A 25760-nucleotide genomic window follows, 5' to 3' on the forward strand; every position below is an offset into this window, starting at 1 on the left:
CAGTCAGAGAGTTAACGTTCTCCTGAGATTCGTCACACACACACACACACACACACACACACACACACTCTCGTACATCAGACTGACAGAGAGAGAAGTGTGATCCATCACTCCACAGAACACGTTTCCACTTTTCCAGAGCCCAGTGGAAAAAACTCCTCTCCATCCTACGATTTAAGTTGTGCTTGGTGATTCACTGCTTGGCCATGGAAACCAATGTCCTGAAGCGACCGGTGCACAGTTTTTGCGCAGATGTTAATGCCAGAGGAGGTTTGTAACTGCAGTTATTGAGTCAGCAGAGTGTTGGAAACTTTCCCTGCACTTTGCGTCTCAGCGCTCAACGACCCGCTTTATAGCTTTACGTGGTCTGCCACTTCGTGGTTGCGGTTCCTAAAGACTTCTACAGTTATTCGTAGAATATCTAGGACCGAAGAAATTTCACAAAGTGACTTGTTGCAACAGTGGCATCCTATTACAGTACCATTCTCGAATTCAGTGCGCTCTTTAGAATGACCCATTCTTTCAATAAAGCAGACTGCATGTCTAGGTGTTTGTTTTTATAGATCTGTGGTAATCCTGTCAATGGCACTAAATATACAGTACCCCCATGCATCCTAATGCACATTTGCCATTATCCAAACCACTTAGGATGTTGAACTTGAAGGGGGAAAATATACTCTTAAAATCATTGGGAATCAAAGCTAATGGACCTCCACCAATGAAAACTTGCTATGTAAATTTTAACACGTGTGTGTGTGTGTATATATATATATATATATACACATACATACATACACAACGTGCACGGTAGTTCGTTAATGTGACACGCTGTGGATATATACACGCCTGTTTCATTTTTGTTACCCATGGGTTAATTTTTGCATCATTTATGATGTGTACGCTGTAAAAAAATTAAATAAACTTCTTTCTTTCACTTAGGGTATGTGCACACGATAACAACAATTACGGCTGAAATTACGGAGTTGTTTTCAGGAGAAAAAAGCTCCTGCATTTCAGACGTAATTGCTTGTACTCGCGTTTTGCAGGGCATTCATTACGGACGTAATTTGGAGTTGTTCTTCATTGAAGTCAATGAAAAATGGTTCAAATTCCATCCCAAGAAGTGTCCTGCACTTCTTTGACGAGGCTGTTATTTTACGCGCCGTCTTTTGACAGCGACGCGTAAAATTACAGGTCGTCGGCACAGTACATCGGCAAACCCATTGAAAGCAATGGGCAGATGTTTTCCGACGTATTTGAGCCGTGTTTTCAGGCGTAATTCGAGGCGTAAAACGCCTCGTTTACGCCTGAAAATAGGTTGTGTGAGGCATGAGGTGTGATGAATTTAACCTCCATGTGCCTCACAGTAATAGTAATTAACCCCATCATGTACCTTACACATTAACCCATTATGACTGAGAAAGATGATGGGGTTAATTACTATTAGTGTGAGGCACATTCAAAATTAATCACACCATGTGCCTCACATCAGAAAATGGTAAAAAAAAAAAATTTATTACGGTTGGCAAAGTATCGTTTTGGAATTGAAATCGGAATACTACACAAAGTATCGGTATCTAAGTCCAAATTCTGGTATCGTGACATCCCTAGTTCACACATCTTTTTTTTTGTCAAGCACAAAACAGATCTGCCTCAAGTCATACTGATTTAGGATGCGCCTTTTGAGGGGGATTTCTGAGGCCTTCCTTTTAGTTAGGGACCTTATTCACCTCTAAAAACCGCTAGTGTTTCTCTTTACAAAAAAGCATTGAAAACCGCGCAGAGCAGTACGGCGCTATTTTTTATGGCATCAAATTGATTTCAATGGAGGTTTGAGCGGAATCCATCCCAAGATGGAGCAGGACACTTTTTTTCTCTCCAGCGAACAGGAAAAAATCTGTCCTGGAATTAAAAACTCCTCAATCTTATTGAAATCAATGGAAGGCAGATTTTTTTTGACACTGATTTAGACTTGGAAAATGTGTAAAAGTTAGCGTAAAAACACTGTAAAACAAAAACCCTTAGACGCTGCGGTCAATAGTGACCGTGATTTTATTTTTTTTTTCTGCCTTCCGTAGTGTCAGGCAGTGAAAAACACTGTCCGAGGTTTATTCTCATTCTCCCGAAATGCTGCACTTTGCATGCGCCAAAATGTACATGTACAGTGCAAAGGGAAGAATAGGCTGCGGCCAAGTGAATGACGGTCTGAGTGAGGTCTGTGCTGGGAGTGGACCAGTGACATGAGGCCAGGTGACTCAGGTCGGATGACTGGACTGGTCCACTCCCGGGCCGGCACCGACCTCACTCAGACCACCGCTGTACAACCCCGTCATTCACTTGGCTCCATCCGCCCTCCGGCTTCTATATGTTACTGAATCTGTTAGGCAGAGCAATAGTGGTAGGCTACCGCTCTCTGCTTTGGGGGCTGTGTGCCACGATCTACAGGAGGCACAAAGGGAGCGTTTTTATTGTGTGGGGGCATAAAGGGAGCATGGTTCCTGATGGGGCACTCTTATTGTGTTGAGCACTAAGGAATCATTACCCGCGAGGACACTGTGGATTACGAGTTTGTTTAGAGGATGGAGTAGAAGTGGGGAGAGTGCTGGAAAGATGAGAAACCGACATGTCTGTGTGTCAAATTCTGCAGAGACGAGTTGTGTCAGGAATAAATTGTCACACTGGTCTAGGCTGGATGGTGAAAAAAAGGGAAAGTGAACGACCCTAATCAGTGAGAACCTCACCTGTGAGTCCCTGGAAATAAGAGTGCTGTAGTCACTTATATGGTCCGCAGAGCACCTGTGTATAACTGGCATTGACCAGAAGCATGGTGATAATATTGGTCTTTGTATAGTGGTTTTTATTCAGTAACAGAGTGGGGGTATTATTCAGTCACTATGGTGTGGCGGTATTATTCAGTAACAGTATGGGGGTATTATTCAGTCACTATGTGGTTATGGTGTGGCGGTATTATTCAGTAACTATGTGGTTATGGTGTGGAGGTATTATTCAGTAACAGTATGGGGGTATTATTCAGTCACTATGGTTATGGTGTGGAGGTATTATTCAGTAACAGTATGGGGGTATTATTCAGTCACTATGTGGTTATGGTGTGGCGGTATTATTCAGTAACCGTATGGTGACGTTATTCAGTAACAGTATGGGGGTATTATTCAGTCACTGGTTATGATGTGGCGGTATTATTCAGTAACAGTGTGGGGGTATTATTCAGTCACTATGTGGTTATGGTGTGGAGGTATTATTCAGTAACAGTGTGGGGGTATTATTCAGTCACTGTGGTTATGGTGTGGTGGTATTATTCAGTAACAGTACGGGGGTATTATTCCTTTCACTGGTTATGATGTGGCGGTATTATTCAGTAACAGTATGGCGGTATTATTCAGTCACTATGTGGTTATGGTGTGGTGGTATTATTCAGTAAGGTTGGATTCACACGAGCGTGTGCTTTTTGCGCACGCAAAAAACGCTGCGTTTTGCCTGCGCAAAAGGCACTTAACCGCTCAGGGTGGCATCATCATATGATGCGCGGCTGCGTACTTTTCACGCAGCCGCCATCATTATGACACTCCGTTTGGATGTTTGTAAACAGAAAAGCACGTGGTGCTTTTCTGTTTTTGATTCATCCTTTTCACTGCTGTTGCGCGAATCAATCTGGTCGCACGGAAGTGCTTCTGTGTAGCATGCGTGGTTTTCACGCACCCATTGACTTCAATGGGTGCGTGATGCGTGAAAAACGCTCAAAGAACGGACATCTCGTGACTTTTACGCAGCGGACCGTCGTAGTCGACTAATGAGGAATATTGTTCCTTTTACTATGCTACAAACAGAAACAAATCAGAAATTATTGTAAACCATTGCCAAAAATGTTGCAGTTGTGGGAAAAGGCTTGTGTGGCTAATGGAAATGAGAGGGAATTGCTACTTGTGCAATTTCCTAATATATTCTTGAAAGCGGCGTTTCATGGTGGGGGTATGCTTTTTGCTTAGGCTTGCAAAGCGTGTCTTAATAAAATTTTAGCTCTGCATTTTTTTAATTTCCAGGCGATGTGGAAAAGGGAAGGAAACTGGAAACCATGTCTACTTCTGTGGCAAAAATCAATAAAGTAAAGCGTGTACGGATTTTAATTCGGCAATTGTTTGGCTGCTAATTGTGATCTTAAGGCGTTTGTGTCAGTATTCTGTCTAACATTGATCAAAAGTTCTGGAACTTTCAAATATATTTTCAATTCCTCACTGTTTTCAAGATCTCTATTTTCTGTCAGTGAATAGAACCACTCATGTTTACATTAATAGGCTGAAAACCTATGCTGATAATATGCACACTTCACATTATAAGAAAGAGCTCTGATACAGTTAGCATATGTTCACACTGTCCAGACTAACCAAAGAGCCTCTGTCACCACATTAGAAGTGCCCTATCTCCTACATAATGTGATCGGCGCTGTAATGTAGATAACATTTATTAAGAAAAACGATCATTTTTGACGGAGTATTGACCTATATTAGATTTATGTTAATGACTTTCTTAATGGACAACTGGCCGTGTTTTACTTTTTGACCATGTGGGCGTTGTGGAGAGAAGTGTATGACGCTGACCAATCAGTGACCAATCAGCGTCATAGACTTCTCCTCATTCATTTACTCTGAACGTAGTGATCTTACTAGATCATGATGTGCTGTCACATACTCACACATTATCGTTACTGAAGTGTCCTGACAGTGAATAGACATCACCACCAGCCAGGACGTGATGTCTATTCACAGTCCCGACACTTCGGTAACGTGTTTGTGTGGGTTACAGCACAACAAGCGTAATCTCGCTGTAAACTGTCATTTACAACGTAATCTCGTGAGATTACACTGGCTGTGTTGTAAATCCCACACAAATGTTACCGAAGTGTCGGGATTGTGAATACACATCGCGTCCTGGCTGGAGGTGATGTCCATTAACTCTAAAGACAATTAAGTAACGTTAGTGTGTGAGTATGTGACTGCACATAGTGAACTAGTAAGATCACTATGTGCAGAGTAAATGAATGGGGAGAAGTGTATGACGCTGAATGGTCAGCGTCATGCACTTCTCTCCACAATGCCCACTTGGTCAAAAAGTAAAACATGCTCAGCTGTCTATTAACCCCTTCCCTCTTTAGCTACTTTTGACCTTCCTGACCGAGCCTCATTTTTCAAATCTGACATGTTTCACTTTATGTGGTAATAACTCCGGAATGCTTTCACCTATCCGGGCGATTCTGAGATTGTTTTCTCGTGACACATTGGACTATAAGATAGTGGTAAAATTTGGTCGATACATTCAGTATTTAATTGTGAAAAACACCAAAATATAGTGAAAAATTGCAAAAAATAGCATTTTTATCAATTTAAATGTATCTGCTTGTAAGACAGGCAGTTATAACACACAAAATTGTTGCTAATTAACATCCCCCATATGTCTACTTTAGTTTGGCATCGTTTTTTGAACATCCTTTTATTTTTCTAGGACGTTACAAGGCTTAGAACTTTAGCAGCAATTTCTCACATTTTCAAGAAAATTTCAAAAGGCTATTTTTACAGGGGCCAGTTCAGTTCTGAAGTGGCTTTGAGGGCCTTATATATTAGAAACCCCCAAAAAGTCACCCCATTTTAAAAACTGCACCCCTCAAACTATTCAAAACAGCATTCAGAAAGTGTTTTAACCCTTTAGACGTTTCACAGGAATGAAAGCAATATAGAGGGGAAATTTACAAATTTCGTGTTTTTTTGCAGAAATTCATTTTGAATCCATTTTTTGTGTAACACAGAAAGTTTCACCAGAAAAATGCAACTCAATATTTATTGCCCAGATTCTGCAGTTTTTAGAAATATCCCACATGTCGCCCTAGCGTGCTTATGGACTGAAACACAGGCCTCCGAAGCAAAGGAGCACCTAGAGGATTTTGGGGCCTTGTTTTTTATTACAATATATTTTAGGCACCATATCCGGTTTGAAGGACTCTTGCGGTGCCAAAACAGTGGAAACCGCCCACAAGTGACCCCATTTTGGAAACTACACCCCTTGAGGAAATTATCCAGGGGTATAGTGAGCATTTTGACCCCACAGGTTTTTTGCAGAATTTATTGGAAGTAGGCCGTGAAAATGAAAATGTTAATTTTAACCAATAAAACATAGGTTTAGCAAATTTTTTTTTTCATTCCCACAAGGACTAAAGGAGAAAAAGCACCACAACATTTGTAGAGCAGTTTATCCCGAGTAAAACAGTACCCCACATGTGGTCATAAACGGCTGTTTGGACACACGGCAGGGCTCAGAAGGGAAAGAACACCATTTGGAGTTCAAATGTAACTGGAATGATTTGCGGTGGATTTCGCCAGGAAAGTGTTGCCCTGGTACAATGCGTGGACCATCGCTTCTAGAAGTACTGGGGCTCTCCCCTTCCTGGTCCCCAAATACAAGGGCCTTGATAACCGCTTCTTGAAACTGAAGGAATGTCCCTGTCCGGCCTGCACATTGGTATAGCACGTAAGCGTTATACAATGCCATCTGTACCACGTGCACGGCCAGCTTTTTGTACCACGCCTTTGTTTTACGCATGGCACTGTACGGCTTCAGTACTTGATCAGAGAGATCAACACCTCCCATGTACTTATTGTAGCCGAGGATGCAGTCTGGCTTGGGGGTCATTGTGGTGCTACCTCGGACAGGGACAGGGGTGATGCCACTACCGTGTATTGTGGTCAACATAAGGACGTCCCTCTTGTCCTTATACTTGACCAGCAACAAGTTATCGCTGTGTAGTGCCCTGCTTTCTCCTTTTCTTAGTGGTTGCCCAATCAGATTTTTAGAGAGGCCTCTCTGATTTTTGCGCACGGTGCCGCATGCTACAGTACTTCTGGTGGAGAGGAATTTAAATAGTGGGATGCTGGTATAGAAGTTATCCACGTAAAGGTGATAACCCTGGTCCAGCAGTGGGTGCATCAAGTCCCACACTATTTTTCCACTAACTCCCAGGACAGGGGGGCATTCTGGAGGTTCTATCCTGGTGTCCTTCCCTTCATAAACCCGAAACCTGTAGGTGTACCCTGAGCTGCTCTCGCACAGCTTGTACATTTTAATTCCATACCTCGCCCTCTTGCTTGGCAGGTATTGGTGGAATTTTAGTCTCCCCTTAAAATGTTCTTTTCGGGGGTGTACACTTCCTGAAATTTGGTGCAGAAATAATCAATCATTGGCCTGATTTTGAATAGGCGGTCGTATGTGGGGTCATCACGGGGCGGGCACTGTGCATTATCATTATAATGCAAAAATTTCAGAATAATTTCAAATCGTGCCCGGGTCATTGCCATGCGGTATAATGGGGTGCTGTATAAAATGTCCGCACTCCAGTATTGCCTAATCTCTGTTTTTTTTACTAGGCCCATATGTAGGACAAGGCCCCAAAATGTCATCATCTCCGCTGCCTCTATGGGGGTCCACCTAGCAAATGATGACGTGGGGTTTTGGGCTAAAAATTGTTGGGCATATAAATTTGTTTGGGCCGCCATTACATTAACAAAATCCTCAGTGAAAAACAGCTTGAAATAGTGAATTTCTGCGAGGCCTACAGTCTCAAATAGAATTCCTGAGCTCCCTGTGAAATCTGGAATGTGAGGCTCATAATTATCAGGGGGTGGGTTCCACAGAGTATCGCTCATTTGGGGGGTTGCCTCAGCTGATGTCCTGGGGCGTCTTTGCGGGGGTTCCTCATCACTGGATGAGGTTGATGAGGTCAAGATGAATGGGGCAATTTCCTCTTCTCCCTCGCTGGCCGATTCAGTGTCAGAGGCCAGGATGGCGTATGCCTCCTCAGCGGAGTAGAGCCTTTGAGATGATTGGGCCATTTTTATTAGGGGGGGTATGTAGTGCTTCAACACGTGTAATACTCTTTATAGAGGTGGTTTTGTATGTTGTGCTTTTACACGTGTAATATGAAATTTATAGGAAAAGAAAAAGAAGAGAAGAATAAGAAAAATTTAGGAGAAAGAAATTTATTGAACGTTCAATATAGAACTGTAAAAAAAACTGAGCTACAACTGTGTCGCTACGCTATCAAAAATTTAGTGAACAAATTTCAGTTAAAAAAAACAATGTCCGTCACTAAACGGACGCTGACTATAAGATGTAAATTTATACTAAAACTGTCGCTACGCTATCAAAAATTTAGTGAACGACCTTCAGTTAAAAAAAACTGAATGTCCGTCACTAAACGGACGCTGACTATAACGCTATAAATTTATACTAACTGTCGCTACGCTATCAAAAATTTAGTGAACGAACTAAATGTCCGTCACTAAATGGACGCTAACTATAAGAAGTCAATTTATTCAAACTGTATAAAAAAATATATAGCTAGAACTTCTGCTATATATCTTTTTTTACAAAACTGACGTCAGTAAACGTCCGCTACTCTAATGCTAGTCCTTTTTTTTTTTTTTTTACAGTTTTATAAAATGAAGAAAAAAAGGCCAAAAAAAAACCTGCGTAAACAAATTACCACTGAGGCTGATTATTAGACTCAGCACTCAGTAGCCGCAGGGTGCACGCAAAAAAAAGGTGCAGTAATAAAAAAGGCCAAAAAATAAAAAAAATTACCACGGATGCTGATCAATGATGGCGGTCACTGATCAGCACTCAGTGGCCGCAGGGCGCACACAGGGAGGTGCAAAAATACAAAAAAAAAAAGGAAGTCCTGTGCCAAAAATTGGCGGTCACTGATCCGCACTCGGCGGCCGCAGGACGTAAAAAGGGAAAGAGGGGGAGGGTGGGATGGGGGGGGGGGAGGGTACAGGGATAAGAAGTTTAGGTAAAAAAACAAGTGCTGCTGCTAAAAAAAAAAAAAAAAAAATCAGCAGCAGCACAGTTGATGATGATGACGGTTCACTCTTCTGCAGGAAGCAGTCGGATGAAGACGTCACAGCAGGATCGCAGCACAGAAGGCCTCAGATTCGGTAAGTTGGCTTCACAGACAGTCACACCAGCTCTGCTCACCGTTCCTAACCGGAATGAGGTGGGCAGGGCTGGTGTAGGGTGTTTCAAACACCCGCCATGGCTGCGATTGGTCGGTCGGTGCTGACCGACCAACCATAGCGATCTGGGGGCTGGCATCACCGCCATTTTTTATATGGAACATGGTAGTCATTGGTGCTGTCCTAGACAGCACCAATCACCACCATATCACTGTGCCCTGTGGCACAGTGATTGGCAAAAGCCACAAACAGGCGCAATTGGCCGGTCTGAATTGAACGGCCAATGGCGGCGATCGCCGATGCGGGGGGGAGGCGACACCCCCCTGGGCATCGTGTACAGATGTCCTGCTGTTATGAACAGCAGCCATCTTTACTTTAAAACTTTTATTTTTGAGACGGTAACCCCTTCTGCATTTGGCGTACATGTACGGCAAGATGCGGGAAGTCAATGCTTTCCATGACGTACATGTACGGCAAATGTCGGGAAGGGGTTAAGAAACTCATTAGCATAAAGCTAAAATCGTTCATAACTCCTTAAAAAATGATTGTTTTTCTAAATAAAAAACACTGCTGTTATCTACATTACAGCGCCGATCACATTATGTAAGAGATAGGGCACTTATAATGTGGTGACAGAGCCTCTTTAACTAAATGATAATTTTTAGTAATTTGCTTTCTGAATGTCTAAAGTTAGGCTCCATGCACATGAACGTGCTTTTGCGGCCGTGCATGGCCCAGGAGCCTGGACCGCAGAAAGAACGGACGTGTCTTATTACGGCCGTGTTCTGCGGTCCAGGCTCAAAGTAAATAATGTAGGCGACCATGTGCACAGGCCGAGATTTGCGGGCGGCTCGCGGGTGACACTCCGTAGCCGGCCGACCCGAAAATCACAGCAGTGCACATGTATGTGGTCTTGTGCATGAGGCCTTAGAGTGATTCATAAATCCAGTTATTCCTCTTCCGCTATTGGTGTTTCCCCAAGCATAACTGAGCTTTGTAAACTGTATAATAAATGGTTTGCTGCAGATAATGCAACAGAAACGAGGCACTTTGACTGCTGAATGTGTCTGTTTTAGGATTATTTTTGGTTTTTGTACTATCCCATTAGCTTGTGTTATATTGCCATCTAGTGCTCGGTTGGCAGTACTGTGCAACATTTTATCTTTAAAGGAGCACTACATTTTTTATTTTTTTAAATTTTAATTCCCCCCCCCCCGCCATTTGTACATTAGCGTTTCAGTGGGCTGCTGTGTGCAGAAATACTTACCGATCCGTGCATCACGTCGTTTTCGGGTCCATCGCCGCCCACGTGATCACATTCTGACCTGGTCTGGAATCGCTGCTTTTGATAAAACCGTAACTCAGGCTCTCAATGCATTCCTATGGGAGCCAGAATGAGGCTCCATAGAAAAGCATTGAGACCCAAAAGCAACGTGATGCACGGATCGGTAAGTATTTCTGCGCACAGCACCCCACTAAAACGCTAATGTACAAATAGTGACATGTCAGAAGTTTGTATTGGTGGGGGTCCGAGTACTGAGACCCCCACCAATCGCTAGAACGAAGCAGCTGAAGTGCTGGTGTAAGCGCTCAGCCGCTTCGTGTCTGTTCGGCTTTTTCCGGAAATGTATCAGTGTACGGACTCCATAAAAAGTCTGAGCCTGTACTCCAATACATCGGCTTTCCGGAAAAAGCCGAACAGAAACGAAGCGCCTGAGCGCTCACACGAGCGCTTCAGCTGCTCTGTTCTAGCGATGGGTGGGGGTCTCAGTTCTCTGACCCCCACCGATCAAAACTTCTGACATGTCACTGTGATATGTCAGAAGTTTGTCAAGCATTTATAGACACTCAGTTTAAAAAAACAAAACACAAATGTTCGATTGTTTTTAAGAATGTGTTACATAAATGCCACATTCACCACGTGTATATGTGGGGCAACTCTTCATCTTTGCCTTTTTGGTTCAGGACCAGGTTTTTTGAGTCTTGACGACCAGACACCATTTAGGTATTTTTAGCATGCGTTAGTTAAATGGCTATAATAATTTTTTTTTTTTTGTTTCGTTTTTATCCATTGGGCTAGCGACGTGTTGTGTGTGTTTTTTTTTTTTTTTTTTCTTTTAATTTTTTTTTTTTCTAGACAATGCAGGTTATTTTTTTTGGTCATTTGTATACACATTCTCTTTGCTTTTTTAAGAATTTCTAGACTTAACGTTTGAAAATAATAGTAAAAAAATATGCTTTTTTACATTTCAGCTAATTTATTTTCTGGTACCATAGCTTTACCCTAAAATAGACCTTTTATTTGTGATAGTCATCGTCTGCTGTAAACGTTCCTATATTGCCTGACTATTTTGTGGGTATTTAATGTGTATGTATTAGGTTTTTTTGGACTTTATTTTACGTTTACTTTTTTTTTTTTTCATGGCTTGTCCCTCCCCTCCGAAAAAACCTCCTGTGGGACTTTTTTATTCTTGTGTTACACCTTATTTTTCTTTGCACGGCAGCCGCAGTTACAGGGGAAATCGGCCCTATTTTATAGTGACTATTGTCACTAATAAGGTTGTGCTGTGTCTAATTAGACCCAGTAGCAGCCTGCCACTAACGACATCCCAGCCATCATGTGACCAGTCAGATGATCACTGGGGCCGCTGCCTCTATTCTATACATGGCGCTCATTAAGCACTGTGTAGAAACGATCTGAGAAGATAAAAGTAGCAAAAGCTGCTTCTATCTTTTCCTCAGGGTCCATCTACAGTCACTGATTGCCGGGCATCCGATGCTCAGCTGCCCGATCGCTTGGGCAGCAAGCTGAAATGAGGGGTGTAGTTTCCAAAATGTGTGTGTGTGGGGGGGAGACTTTTGCTTTACAAATGTTAGGATGCTTTTTCTCCTTTAGACCATAAAAGAATTCAGAATGTCTACGTTTTTATTGGGAAAAAAAAAATTATATTCATTTATACAACCTAATTCCACTAAACTCATTAAAAAACCTGTTGGGTCAAAATACTCGCTATACCCTTCTATAAATTCCTTGAGCGGTGTAGTTTGCCAAATGGTGTCTTTGGAGGTGTTTCTGCTGTTTTGGTACCACAAGACCTCCTCTTTAAACCTGACCTGGTGCCTAAAATATATTCTAATAAAAAGGAGGCCTCAAAACCTCTTAGGTGCTCCTTTTGTTTCTGAGGTCTGTGCTTTTGTCCATTACCGCACTAGGGCCACATGTGGGATATTTTTAAAATCTGCAGAATCTGGGCAATAAATATTATATTGCATTTCTCTGGTAAAAATCTTCAATTCAAAACTGAACTGGACCCTAAAATATTAGAATTTGGAAATTTTCTAGAAAATTTGTGAAGAAGAAATGCTGCAGTACTGGGGAATGGGTGAGGGCCTATTGGTCCACTGATATTCTTTACCACTGCCCCTTATACTGCACCACAATGCCCAGGGCTCGTTTTGAGGCAATCTAAAAATGTATACATTATTACGATAATTCCCAGTGCCCCCCCCCCCCCCAGGATGACCATAATTTAGACCGACTCTTCAAAATTAGATCACTTATTTTTCATTTGCCCCAAAAAAATTTCCTCTTGGTATACCCCTGGAAAATAAATTGCTATTGACGAGTCCCTGGTGCATTTCAAGGGAAGGGTGAAATTCAGGCAATATTTGCCCAACAAACGTGCCAAGTATGGCATTTAAAATTTATAAATTGCGTGAGTCCGAGTCGGGCTACACACGCAATTTTAAAATTTACGAGGGAAGGTACAGTCACATTAAGCCCCCAAACTGCCCCCTGTCCTAACTACAACTAGGAGGATGGTGTGGGACCTCCTGCTCCCACTGTTTAGCCAGGGTTCCACTTGTACTTTGACAACTGATACAGAAGTGTACCACTGTTAAAGTGCCTGGCGGAGCACAAAACCAAAGACCGCTCCCAAAAACCCTTCTCAGCCAAACCCTGCAGTGTGGAGAGAGCAGGGCGCTCCATAGCGAAGGGATCCTTTTTTTTAAAAATTCGGGGACAAGAAGGATGTCTTGATGCTAACATCCATTCAAGACGCCACCTGTTCCCTTGTCCCTGTGAGTGGTACAACATCCACCACCACGTCACGGCCTGCCTGCATCCAGGCGTATAACAAATTTATGGAGCGAGTGAACCTACCTGACCAGATGCTCAAGCTGTACAATGCCATTCGGAAATCAAAAATTTAGTACACAAAACTGGCAGTGTGCTTCATCCAAATGGCATTGTACATCCCCTTTGTCATCTACAGGAGCACCTACCGTTCTACCTCTGCAAGTAGTGATGTCCACAGGATAGTTCCAGGGCACATCCCTCCCAGCCCGGACTGTGTTATGAAGGAGTGCTTCCAGATATACCACACCTCTCTGGAGTACTAAATTGTATTTTCATCCGTCCCTTTCATTTACCATACCCATTTCACCATTTAAAAATTGAAGACCCCCCCCCCCCCCCCCATAACCGAACGAAAAAATTTCATTATACCCCTAGATGAATTCCTCTTCTCAGCTTGTTAGGAAATGCCCACTCCGTCTTTATTTTTTTAAATTTCATTATTCTATTTGGGTTTTAAAGGAGTGCATACTGTGGATGTCAAACAGTATTTAACCTCATGACTCTGTATCCCATGTCCCCTATCTGCATGTAAAGTAATAAGGGACTATATAGTCCCATGCCAGAGGGGGAAGCAGACTGCTTCTGCTGCGAGCCCACCCCCAGCAGCACCAATTAGCAGCAGCACCAGGGTTGACATAGGGAAGCAAAAAATATATATGCTGGAAACCTTGCAAATTACTTTAACCCCTTCCTGACCACACCACGTAGATTAACGGGCTGCAGCTGGTCCTTGTGCCTGCAGCCCGTTAATCTACGTGTGCTCCTAACAGAGCACACAGGCGCTCCCCGCAGCCCGGCATCTCCCAGTACAGGCTGCTACTAGCAGCCCTAGTACTGGGGGGAAACATCAGGTCGGATCACAGCGGTGATTACCCCCTTAAATGCGGCAGTCAATAGCGACCGCCGCATTTAAGTTGTTATAGCAACATCGGCACCCCGCTACGCGATTGCGGGGGCCGATTGTTGCGGTGGGATTGCTATGGCAACCGGAACCCTAACAAAGGCTTCCGGTCTGCCTTCTATGGAAGGCGATTAGGTCCTGCCTAATATGCCTCCTGTCAGTGTGTAACTGACAGGTATAATGCCCTGCAATACATAAGTATTACAGGGTATTCTAACAACGATCCAACAATTGGATCTTCAAGTCCCTAGTAGGACTAAAAAAAATTTTTTTTAAGAAAGTTGCAAAAAAATTTACAAAAGTAAAATGTCAAAATAATACAATTTTAAAAAAAATCGCCCTTTTTTTCCTTTATAAAGTCCTTTTATTATTAGAAAAAAATTAGAAAAAGAAATAAACTATGCATAATTGGTATCGCCACGTCCGTAACGGCCTGAGCTCTAAAAATATAATGTAATTTATCCTGCACGGTGACCGCCATAAAAAAATGATACCGGAATCGCTATTTTTAGTCACTTCACCTCCCAAAAAATTGCATAAATAGGGATCAAAAAGTCGCATGTACCCAAAAATTGTACCAATAAAAACTAGTTTCACAAAAAACAAGCCCTCACACAGCTTTCCTGATAGAAAAATAAAAAAGTTGTGGCTCTTAGAATATGGCTTCACAAAAACAAAATAATTTTTTTAAAACCGTGGTTTTATCGTGCAAACACCATAAAACATAAAAAAAACCTATATACACATGGTATCGCCGTAATCTCATCAACCCACAGAATAAATTAAATATGTCATTTGTAGCGCATGGTGAATGCCGTAAAAAAAAAAAGAATAAACAATAGAAGTTTTGACGGCCTAATAACGCTAAATTCAGCAAAAAAACTATAGGATCAAAATGCTCACAATACCCCTAGACCAATTATTTTTTTAGGGCTGTAGTTTCCCAAATGGGGTCACTTCTGGGGGGTGTCCACTGTTTTGGTCCCTCAGGGGTGTTGCAAATGCGACATGACACCCGAAAACCAATTGAGTAAACTTGAGCTCCAAAAGCCAAATAGTGCTTCTTCTCTTCTGAGCCCTGCTGTGTGTCCAAACAGCCGTTTATTACCACATAGGGGTATTGCCGTAATCAGGAGAAATTGCTTTACAAATCTTGGGGCGCTTTTTCTTCTTTAGTCCTTGTAAAAATTTATGATTGCTACGTTTTATTGGAAAAAAATTAGATTTTCATTTTTACGGACTAAATCCACTAAATTCAGCAAAAAAACCTGTGGGGTTAAAATTCTCACTATACCCCCTTGATGAATTCCTTGAGGGGTGTAGTTTGCCAAATGGTGTATTTTTGGGGTATGTTTCCTTTTGTTTTGGCACTACAAGACCTCTTCAAACCTGACATGGTGCCTAAAATATATTCTAATAAAAAGGAGGCCCCAAAATCCTTTTGGTGCTCGCTCCTCTGCTTTTGGGGCCGGTGTTTCAGTCCATTAGCACACTAGGGCCACATGTGGGATATTTCTAAAAACTGCAGAATCTGGGTATAAATATTGAGTTGGGTTTCTCTGATAAAATCTTTTGTGTTACAGAAAATAATGATTAACATGGATTTTCCGACAAAAAAAAAGAAATTTGTAAATTTCCCCTCTAACATACAGTACAATATGTCACGCGAAAACAATCTCAGAATCGCTTGGATAGGTAAAAGCATTCCCAAGTTATTACCACATAAAGTGACACATGTCAGATTTGAAAAAATTGGCTGCGTCCACAAGGCCAAAACAGGCTCCGTTCTGAAGGGGTTAAAACAGCTGTAAAAAGCATTTTTTGACTTCTGATATGAGAATAATTCATGAACCCCGTTTTAAAGGAGTTTTTTCACTTAAGTGATGTCATACAGCTAGGAAAGGCCATTATGTGCTGATTATTGGTTGTGCTAATGGTGGGACCCGCACTGATCCTTAGAATGAAGTGGCTGCAGCACTAGTTAAGTTATGAAACCGATCTTTCCACACAAGTTCTCCCCACCAATTTACAATTGGCAATACAATTTATGATTCAGAAATAAGCAACACTACTTAGCTTATGAATGGCAAAAAAATCTGTAGGCTTCTAATAAATGAAAGTGAGTACTCATGCGGAACAAATCGGCACTGAGGCATCATAAGATTTTACTCTATTTGGAAAAATGGACAAGTGTAAGGATCTGAGCAATTTTTGACAATGGCCAAGTCGTGATGGCTGTACTACTGCTTCCTTCAGCACATCTCCAAAACAGCAGGTCTTGTGGGGGGTTCCCAGTATGCAGGGGTTTGTACCTATCGAAAGTGGTCCAAAGAAGGACAACTGGTAACGGCGACCGGTTCATGTGGGCCAAAGGCTCATTGATGTGCGAAGGCTAGCCTGTCTGGTCCGATCCCACAGAAGAGCTACTGTAGCACAAAGTGTTGAAACAATTAATGCTGGCTATGATAGAGAGGTGTCACAACACAACTTCATCACGCCTTGCTAAGATCGCGCAGATCGATCAGAATGCATATGATATGGGTTATGCAGAAAGCAACTATAATGGGCACGTGAGAATCAAAATTGGAGCAATGGAAGAAGGTGGTCTGGTCTAATGAATCATGTGTCTTTTATATTATGTGGGTGGCCAGCTGCATGTGCATTGCTTACTTAGGGCAGAGGTGGCACCAGGGTGCACTATGGGAAGACGGCAAGTCGGTGGAGGCAGTGTAATACTCTGGGCTATATTCTGCTTGGAAACCTTGGGTCCTAGCGTTTATGTGCATGTTACTGTGATGCGTACCACCTACCTTAACATTGTTGCAGACCCAGGTACACCCGTTTATGCCAACTCAATCCCCTAATAGCAGTGGCCTCAACAGGATACCGCGCCCTGCAACAGTGCAAAAAATTGTTCAGGAATTGTTTGATGAACATGATTAAAGATTTCAAGATGTTGACTTGGCCTCCAAATTTTACAGATCGCAATCCTACCAAGCATCTGTGGGATGTGCTGGAAAATCAAGTCTGATCCATGGAGGCCTCCCCTTGCAACTCACAGGACTTAAAGAGGCTCTGTCACCAGATTATCAAATCCCTATCTCCTATTGCATGTGATCGGCGCTGCAATGTAGATAACAGTAAAGTTTTTGTTTTTTTTTAAAACGATCATTTTTGGCCAAGTTATGAGCAATTTTATATTTATGCAAATGAGCTTTGAAATGGACAACTGGGCGTGTATTGTGTTTTTAACAACTGGGCGTGTTTACTTGTTTTACTAACTGGGCGTTGTGAATAGAAGTTTATGATGCTGACAAATCCGCATCATACACTTCTTATCGTTCCCACCCAGCTTCTTTCACTAAAGACACACAGCGTGACGTCACCCACAGTTCCTTCAACCTTGGCGTCGGTCAGAGAAGATACATCGGCTGAAAGGCATCCAAAAGGTTAATATGCTCGTCTCTAGGGAGTTTACTATGCTTACCTGCACATGGTGATGCTGCTGCAAATTCAACTGTATGCCTGGAGCTGTGGTGTCTTCTCTCTTCCGAAGCCAAGGTTGAAGGACCTGTGGGTGACGTCACGCTGTGTGTCTTTAGTGAAAGAAGCTGGGTGGGAACGATAAGAAGTGTATGATGCGGATTTGTCAGCATCATAAACTTCTATTCACAACGCCCAGTTAGTAAAACAAGTAAACACGCTGTCTAAGAAACCCCTTCCAGGTAGCACCTTTTGGGATGGGTGCTCTAATGGGCTCCCTCTGCTTTGTCAGGTGGTATTCAAATATGGTCATTGAAGTATCAGCAGTGCACCGGGAGATCAATAAAGACAATAGCAATCTGTTGTCTCAATCAATATTCTCATTTATTATCAAGATACATAGGTTAATATACCCTCAGGGCGTACCCTCTAACCAGGGTGTTACCTCTCATGGAACAACCAATCATAACATTTTACACGTAGACTGAAAATACGTCACAGGGTACCTTCCCACTGAGGTCACGTGATCTTTCTAACACCTGCAAATCCTGGCCTACAAACAATAGAAATGTAGGAGGTTTTCATAAGTGTATGTGGTGATTTCATATATGTGTGTGAAATACTGAGATGAAGAGAATTCATTACAAATATGATGATTATTTCAGGTCTAGGCGTTCTGCCAGACTCCTATCTACCAGTATTGAAGGCCACGAAAAAGAACACAAAGTAATAACTTATTCCCTTGTGATTTAAGCAGAACCAGAAAGAGGTCATTACAAAATGGAGAATACATATCTTCATAATCCGGCATCCTGCTTGATAATTCATAGTGTAGTTTAATACAGAGAACATAAGCAATTTGACCATCTATCACAAACCCCCCTTTTTCTCATATTAAAATACAGAGATTAAGAATTATCTGATTATAAACTTCAAACAAAATAGTGAATAGGGCCACTACTAATAATATAATGTTATCACCAAGTTCAGGTTTGGGTATAGGGTCCCGTCAGTGCATTGACAAGTCCCGTAGTTGCTCGTCTGCACGGCTGCTTGGATTTGTTGGACCCTACCTTTGTCAATATTTTATATGGTGATAACAATAACAACATGCCCTGTATAAAAGTCCTAACATGTATATAAGATATAAATGGCAAAGCTTTAATAAATGAACACACTTAGTGTTACATGGTGGGGTGTTCACCCATTCTCCAGGTTCTGGCCTTGTGCATAAAATCCCTGTGACATAGGGTATTGTTGATTAAAAGGTTTCGGCTTATGATAGACAATTTTCTTAGCCTTCTTACATAGCATAGTTATCAGACATACTACTAATTTAACAAAAACGTATATAATCAATATTATGAGTAGTATATGTAAAGCTCCTTGCATGAGTCCTGCAGCCCATCCTCCAATGCCTCTGAACCATGAGGCCGGGTTCAGCCATGACAACCAGTCTGGCCAATCTAGGTTCCAATCTTCAGAATTGGCTTTCCTAAATTCCTCCTTTAATTGCTGTGCTTGTTCAATATCATGTTTAATCTGTACTGTCCCTTGGGGATCTATATAATGACAGCATGCAGGGCCCACTATCTGGCACATACCCCCTTGACTTGCAGTTAAGTAATCTAACACAAGTGTATGTTGGTTAGTAACAGTAATAAGCTGTCGGGTAAGTACTGAAGAAACATTTAAAGCATCAAATATTAATTCGGTAATATTGTCAAACAACTCTGCTAGTTTTTCTATGTTATGTGCATTTCTAATTGGTCCTCCAAAGATAGATAGAGCATATCCTAACTTGGTGTGCCAAGGTGAGTGTACCAATGGGTGGGCTTTTTGCTTTCCCTCCCTTTTGTACAGCATATGTTTTGGTACTTTATCATAAGGAAGTGCATCCTTGTCCCATGTCCAGGTAGCAGACTGTAACCTAGCTAGGGTACAGGTACCTGTGGTAGTCTGCGGGATCCATTTATATGCATTATGTCCGCACACTATATATATATATATATATATATATATATATATATATATATATATATATATATATATCATGGGGAACGTCAAACCATTGCATAATTCCTAGGGTTAACATATGAGCAAAATGAACTAAGGGAAAAAACTGCTGTAATACACACCAAGGACAATTTGTTCCCAAAGACCCATGGTATACTCCTGTGCATCCACAATACATAGTTTCATTCCCTTGTAAGTCTGTTTCTTCCATATACCCTGGATAACGTTTACAATCAGTCTTACTTCCTGAAGGGAAGAAATGGCCATATTCCCAACTACCATTATGTATGTACCTTTCTACCAGACTTGGTCTAAATACATCTGAGGTCTGTTGGGTTTTATTGAAGCTTATCTTTATGCCTTTTATGGGGATCTCACCTAGTGTCAGTGTTTTAGTGACATTTTTAGGGACCCATTTTCCATTTTCCTTTTGTGTGAGAATCGGTGCCTTACCAGGTATCAGGGTTAGATTTACCTGCCACCAGGGATCCCTCCATCCATCCTGCTATGGGTAAGGGCACACTCAGTGGCGGATTATTATATGGGCGATTCGGGCGGCCGCCCGGGGCCCGAGGCTCCCAGGGGGCCCATGGCAGCCCGAACCGCACATCATTTTACAAACCTATTCAGCGCGCTAGCGCTGCTACAAGCTGAAGATGAGGAGGGGAGGAGCAGAGAATTGGCCGGGATCCAGGGGTAGGACACGCCTCCCTGACAAGTGCGGGCGCCGCCATTGAGTAACAGAACAGCGACGGACGGCTGTTCTGTTACTCCAAAGCTGCAAGAAGAGCCGGGCGGGCGGTCACCGGCGCTGAGGTTAGTTGGCTTATCCTCCTGCCCAACTGGTTCCCGACCGCTGGCTGTAATTTTACGGCCAGCGGTCAGGGACGGGTCCTTAAAACCCGAGCCATAGACTTTCTACGGCTCGGGTTTTAACTTGCTGCCCGCGCGATCGGGCAGCTGAATGTCGGGTCTCCGGCTGTCAGTGACTGCCGGGGACCCTGAGGAGAAGACAGAAGCAGCTATTTTGCTTCTGTCTTCTCCGATGTCTTACACAGCGTTCAATGAACGCTGTGTATAGGAATAGAGACAGCAGCAGCGGCGCTGTCTCTATTCCTCCCGGTGATCATGTGACTGGTCACATGATCGCCGGGTGCCGTTAGTGGCAGACTGTTGCTGGGTCTAACTAGACCCAGCACAGCCCTATTAGTGACAATCGTCACTATGAGAGGGCTGATTTCCCCTGTAACTGGGGCTGCTGTGCAGCTCCAGTTACAGTGGAAAAACATGGTGTAAAAGAAAAAGTATATATAAAGTTCCCCAAAGGTCTTTTTTGACATTTGAGGATCAGACCACAGTAATAAAAAAATAATAAAGTAAAGTGCAAAAAAAAATTAAATAATAAATACACATAAAATACCCACCCCAAAAAAAACGTTCCCCCCGCCAATCATTGTTGTAACGCTAGCGCTGACCCAATTACCCTAATATAGACGTAATATATAAAAATTTCCAGTAGACAATGACGATCACAAATAAAAGGTCTATTTTAGGGTAAAACTATGTTATTACCAAAAAAAAATAGCTGAAACGTAAAAAAGCTTATTTTTTTTACTATTATTTTCAAACTTTATGAATAAAAATTCTAAAATAGCAAAAAAGGTGTGCATAAAAACGATAAAAAACGAAACCTGCATTGTCTACGGAAAAAACGTCGCAAAAATCACGTCGTTTTCATTTATTTTTTATAAAAATGTGTGTTTGGTGCAACTTTGTAATTACGTTTTATTAAAAAATATTTTCACTTTTTGAGATACAGCTGCTTTGTATCCTGTATCCGTCAGGTCAGCAGGACTGACGGGATCAGTGAAACGGGCCCTGCGCTAAATTATAATCTTAGATGTGATAGATTTGAGGTGGATCCTGCGTGTCACTGATCCTGTCAGTCCTGCTGACCTGACGGATACAGGATACAAAGCAGCTGTATCTCAAAAAGTGAAAATATTTTTTAATAAAATCAATCAATCACACACATACTAATATATATATATATAAAATTATGATATAAAGGTTTTTAAATGTGTACATAACCTTGTGGCACTATATACAAGGGGAGGGCTGTGTGGCGCTCTCTACAGGGGGCTGTATGGCACTATCTATATGGGGCTGTGTGTAACGCTCTCTACGGGGGGATGTGTGATATATAGAGGGGGCTGTGCATGGCGATATCTATGGGGGTGTGTAATATCTACAGGGGCTGTGTGTGGCACTATGTACAGGGGGCTGTGTGTATGTGGTGTTTTACAGTGTGTGGTATTATTATATTCAGGCACGCAGTGTTTGGTGCTATTATATTTAGGGGCACAGTATGTGGCACCATGATAACTTTATTTTCGTTTATAGGTGTGGAAATGTTGGAAAAGTGAGGAGACGTCTGAGTGGCAAATTCTGCAGAAATGAGTCATGGCCGGGAGAAGTCGTCATGAGCGCTGGACCGGATGGAGAAGAAAAGAGGAAGAAAACTACTAGAATCTGAGACGTCGTCACCTGTGAGTCACTAGATTTATATAGAATCTGTCACCTCTCCTGACATGTTTATTATAGGAATCCTTGTATTTCACAAAAAGTCTTTCTGCAGTCCAGGACTGATAGACAATTCCCCTTGTCAGGAGGTTGTCTCCCTGCACAGTGTGATACTCTCAGTATGTAGGGACACAGCCCCGTGACAAGGGAAATCGTAACACTGTTAATGCTTGCCCAAAAAGGTAGTGTTAAAAATAGTTATGGCGCGGCAGGGCGGCGGTGAGGAAGGGAAGCCCAAGTTTGGGTAACAGCCCAGGGCCCATGGTCTACTTAATCCGCCACTGGGCACACTGGTATTAGACCATGTATACCTTTTTGTGTTATCCTTTACCTTTCAGGGATCCCAACATGTAGTGTTAAGAAGTTCTTTCTCACTAAGGGGCACAGCCATGTATGGCATGGATTTTGAACTTATAGGACTGTGTGTACATATCCAACAATCAGATAAGTTTATTAATGCTGTTATAATTTGATGATGTTTTATGAATTTATTGTCCACTTCCTGCTTGAGAACTTGAGTCATCGTCCCCACGAGGGGCAACATCAACACCGACCCTGCCAAGGGCAACATCATCGATCGAGGCGACGTCATCTGGGCTGATAACCTTTTTGCAATGGCTTGCATGTATCCAATTGGCTCGTCCTTGGAGCTTCACTGATGTGGCGGTGACCAGCTGTACTTCTACTGGTTGGCTGTACCTTGGTTCCAGACTGCTCCTGTTGTGTATCTTTGTTACCACCCAGTCTCCAGGTTGTAGTGAGTGGGTACCTGAAAAAGTTTGGATCTGGAATAGAAGAAAGGATTAGTTTGTGTCCTCTCCAGTTGTTTGTGTAGGGCAGCCAAGTATGTGGTCATAATGCTTTTGTAACGGCTGAGGAAAATACAGTCCTGTCTTTGGCATATTTCCAAACAATATTTCATAGGGAGAAAGTTTATCCTTCCCTCTTGGTGTGGTTCTTACAGAGTATAAAGCCAGGGTTAGACATTGTGTCTACGGTAAAGAAGTTTCATTCATGGCATTCTGGATTTTTAATTTCAAAGTTCCATTTAGTCTTTCTACCTTACCACTGCTTTGTGGGTGATCGGGAGTGTGAAATGCTTGTTCTATCCCAAGGCTTTTTAATATGTTCCTCAATAGTTCTTGGGTAAAGGGAGTACCTCTGTCACTTTCAATTGTCTCTGGTACTCCATAGCGGCACACTACCTCAGCTATCAGTTTCTTTGCTGTGGTATCTGCATTTGCTTTAGCCACTGGAAAAGCTTCTGGCCATCCTGAAAATAAATCAGTGCAAACAAGTACATATTGATAAATTCCCACCTTAGGTAGTTGTATGTAGTCCACCTGTAATCGCTGAAAGGGGTAGTAGGACTTAGGAGTGTGTTTAGCTGGTGTTTTGGTGGTTTTACCAGGGTTGTGTTGTGCACATGTCATGCAGCCCTCTGTATATTTGGCTGCTGCATTTTGAAAACCTGGAGCATGCCATGTCTGTAACACTAGCTGGCTCATAGCTCCCTTTGAACAGTGTGTTTTCCCATGGGCTAGGGCACACCATTGGATATAGTGCTCTTGGCAGGCAAACCTTAGAATTAAGATGCCTCAACTGTCCTAGACCTATTGCTGCACCTCTCTCCTCCCATTCTGCTTGCTCTTGAGGGGGTGCTTGGTCCTGGAAAGCACGCAACATGGTCTCTGTGATGGGTTGTAAAACAGGCTTCACAATCATCAGAGGGAGAGCAGCAGCGTCCTTTGCTGCTGCATCCGCAGCCTCATTCCCTTTTGATAGGAGATCACTGTTATTAGTGTGGGCCTGTACTTTGACTATAGCTGCTTGGTCTGGCATGTGCAGTGATTCTAAAAGTTCTTCTACTGCTTTTGCATTCTTTATAGGTTTACCTGCCGAGGTCAAGAACCCTCTGGCTCTCCATATTGTCCCAAAGTCATGTGCAACTCCAAAGGCATATCTGGAGTCAGTGTATATGTTGACACGCTGTCCCTTACCCAATTTAAACGCCTCAGCGAGTGCTTTTAGTTCTACCTCCTGAGCTGAGCTGCTGGAGGGTAGGGACTGTTGTATGACGGCCTTACCATTGTGGACCACTGCATACCCGGTGAGGAAATGTCCTTTGTCTTCGCTCCAATATCGAGATCCATCTACAAAATACTCAGCATCAGGGTTAATCAGAGCAACATCAAATATACTGTTTATGCCGTTTGATTCCATATCCACTAGGCTTTGACAGTCATGTTCAAAATTAAATAGTTCATCATCAGTGGATAGTTGAAAAATAAGGGGGTGTCCATGTCCCTGTCCCCCCACTCCTCCCTCCTTTTGTTCAGAATCTAAGGGCAGGAGTGTAGCTGGATTCAGAACAACACAACGTTTGATAGTCACATTAGGGGACAGAAGAGTAAGTTCAATTTTAGTAAGTCTTGCAACTGATAAGTGTTTTGTCTTGACTGTGTTCATCATTTCTTGCACTGCGTGTGGGACTTGCACAATAATGTCATGTTGGAGTACAATATCTGTTGCTTTATCAATTAAAGCTGCTGCTGCTGAGAGCGCGTATTCCGGTTCGGGGATCCTAGTACAATGGGATTCAGAGCAATGGAGTTATAAGAGACGTCGCATCTGGCCTCCATGATCTTGGGCTAATACTCCAGAGGCATGGCCTGCCTGTTCATGGCAGAACAGAGTAAATGGCTTATTGTAGTCAGGAAGTCCCAGTGCTGGCCTTGTAGTCAGTGACAGTTTCAGGGAGTGAAAATTGTCAATTGCCTCAGGTGACAGTACAAATGGGTCAGAGGTAAGACAGTCATAGAATGGTTGCATCATAGCAGAGGCATCCCTGATCCAGGCTCTGCAGTACCCTATTAAACCCAGGAAAGTCCTCAATGGTTTAGGGTTTCTAGGGACTTGGTGTTTCTGTATGATTTCCAGCCTGTCAGGGGTTAAGTGTTTCATACCTTGGGAAATACAGTGACCAAGGAAAACAACTGTTTTGGCACATAATTGCAGCTTGTGCTCACTTTACAGCCTACTTCTTCTAGGAACATTAATAGTGATTTAGAATCTGTTTCACTGTTCTCCAGACTCTCACTACAAAGTAACAAATCATCTACATATTGTAGAAGAACTGATGACTGATTGGGGGGCTGCCAGGTGTCCAGAATATCTTTCATGGTACGTGAGAAGATATCAGGGGAGTTTGCGGCACCCTGTGGCAGCACTACCCAAGCATACTGTCTTCCCCTATGTGTAAATGCAAAATACTGCTGGCACTCTTTATCCAGCGGGATGGAGAAGAAAGCATTGGCTAAGTCTATAACTGTGAAATAGACTGCAGTGCTGGGGACCTGGTTGAGCAGGGTATGTGGGTTAGGCACTTGTGGTGTATTAATTATTGTCACAGCATTCACAGCCCGTAGGTAATGTACCATCCGATACTGTACAGGTTGACCGGGCAGTGTCTCTTTCTTTACTGGGTAAAGAGGAGTGTTGAAAGGCGAGATTATAGGCACTATAAGATTGTTTTCCAGTAAGGAGTTAATATCCTTTTCTATAGCAGCGTCTTGCTGTGGACTCAGAGGATATTGCTTTATACATACAGGACGGTTCT

General features: G+C 42.6%; 1 protein-coding gene across 7 annotated transcripts in view; it reads left to right on the forward strand.

The window, feature by feature from the left end:
• The window catches only part of PIGN (phosphatidylinositol glycan anchor biosynthesis class N), a 372057-nt gene that overhangs the window by 12705 nt on the left and 333592 nt on the right, over positions 1–25760 (forward strand). For 5 of the 7 annotated variants that reach the window (XR_012847699.1, XM_075826730.1, XM_075826729.1 and 2 more), the window contains one exon: positions 21962–22107. The exons of the other annotated variants lie outside the window; for them this stretch is intronic. The gene's annotated coding sequence lies outside the window, so the exon portion shown is untranslated. The remainder of the gene's footprint in view (positions 1–21961; positions 22108–25760) is intronic. 7 annotated transcript variants of the gene reach the window in all.

The sequence above is a fragment of the Rhinoderma darwinii genome, chromosome 5 (assembly GCF_050947455.1).
Source record: "Rhinoderma darwinii isolate aRhiDar2 chromosome 5, aRhiDar2.hap1, whole genome shotgun sequence".
Taxonomy (NCBI): domain Eukaryota; kingdom Metazoa; phylum Chordata; class Amphibia; order Anura; family Rhinodermatidae; genus Rhinoderma; species Rhinoderma darwinii.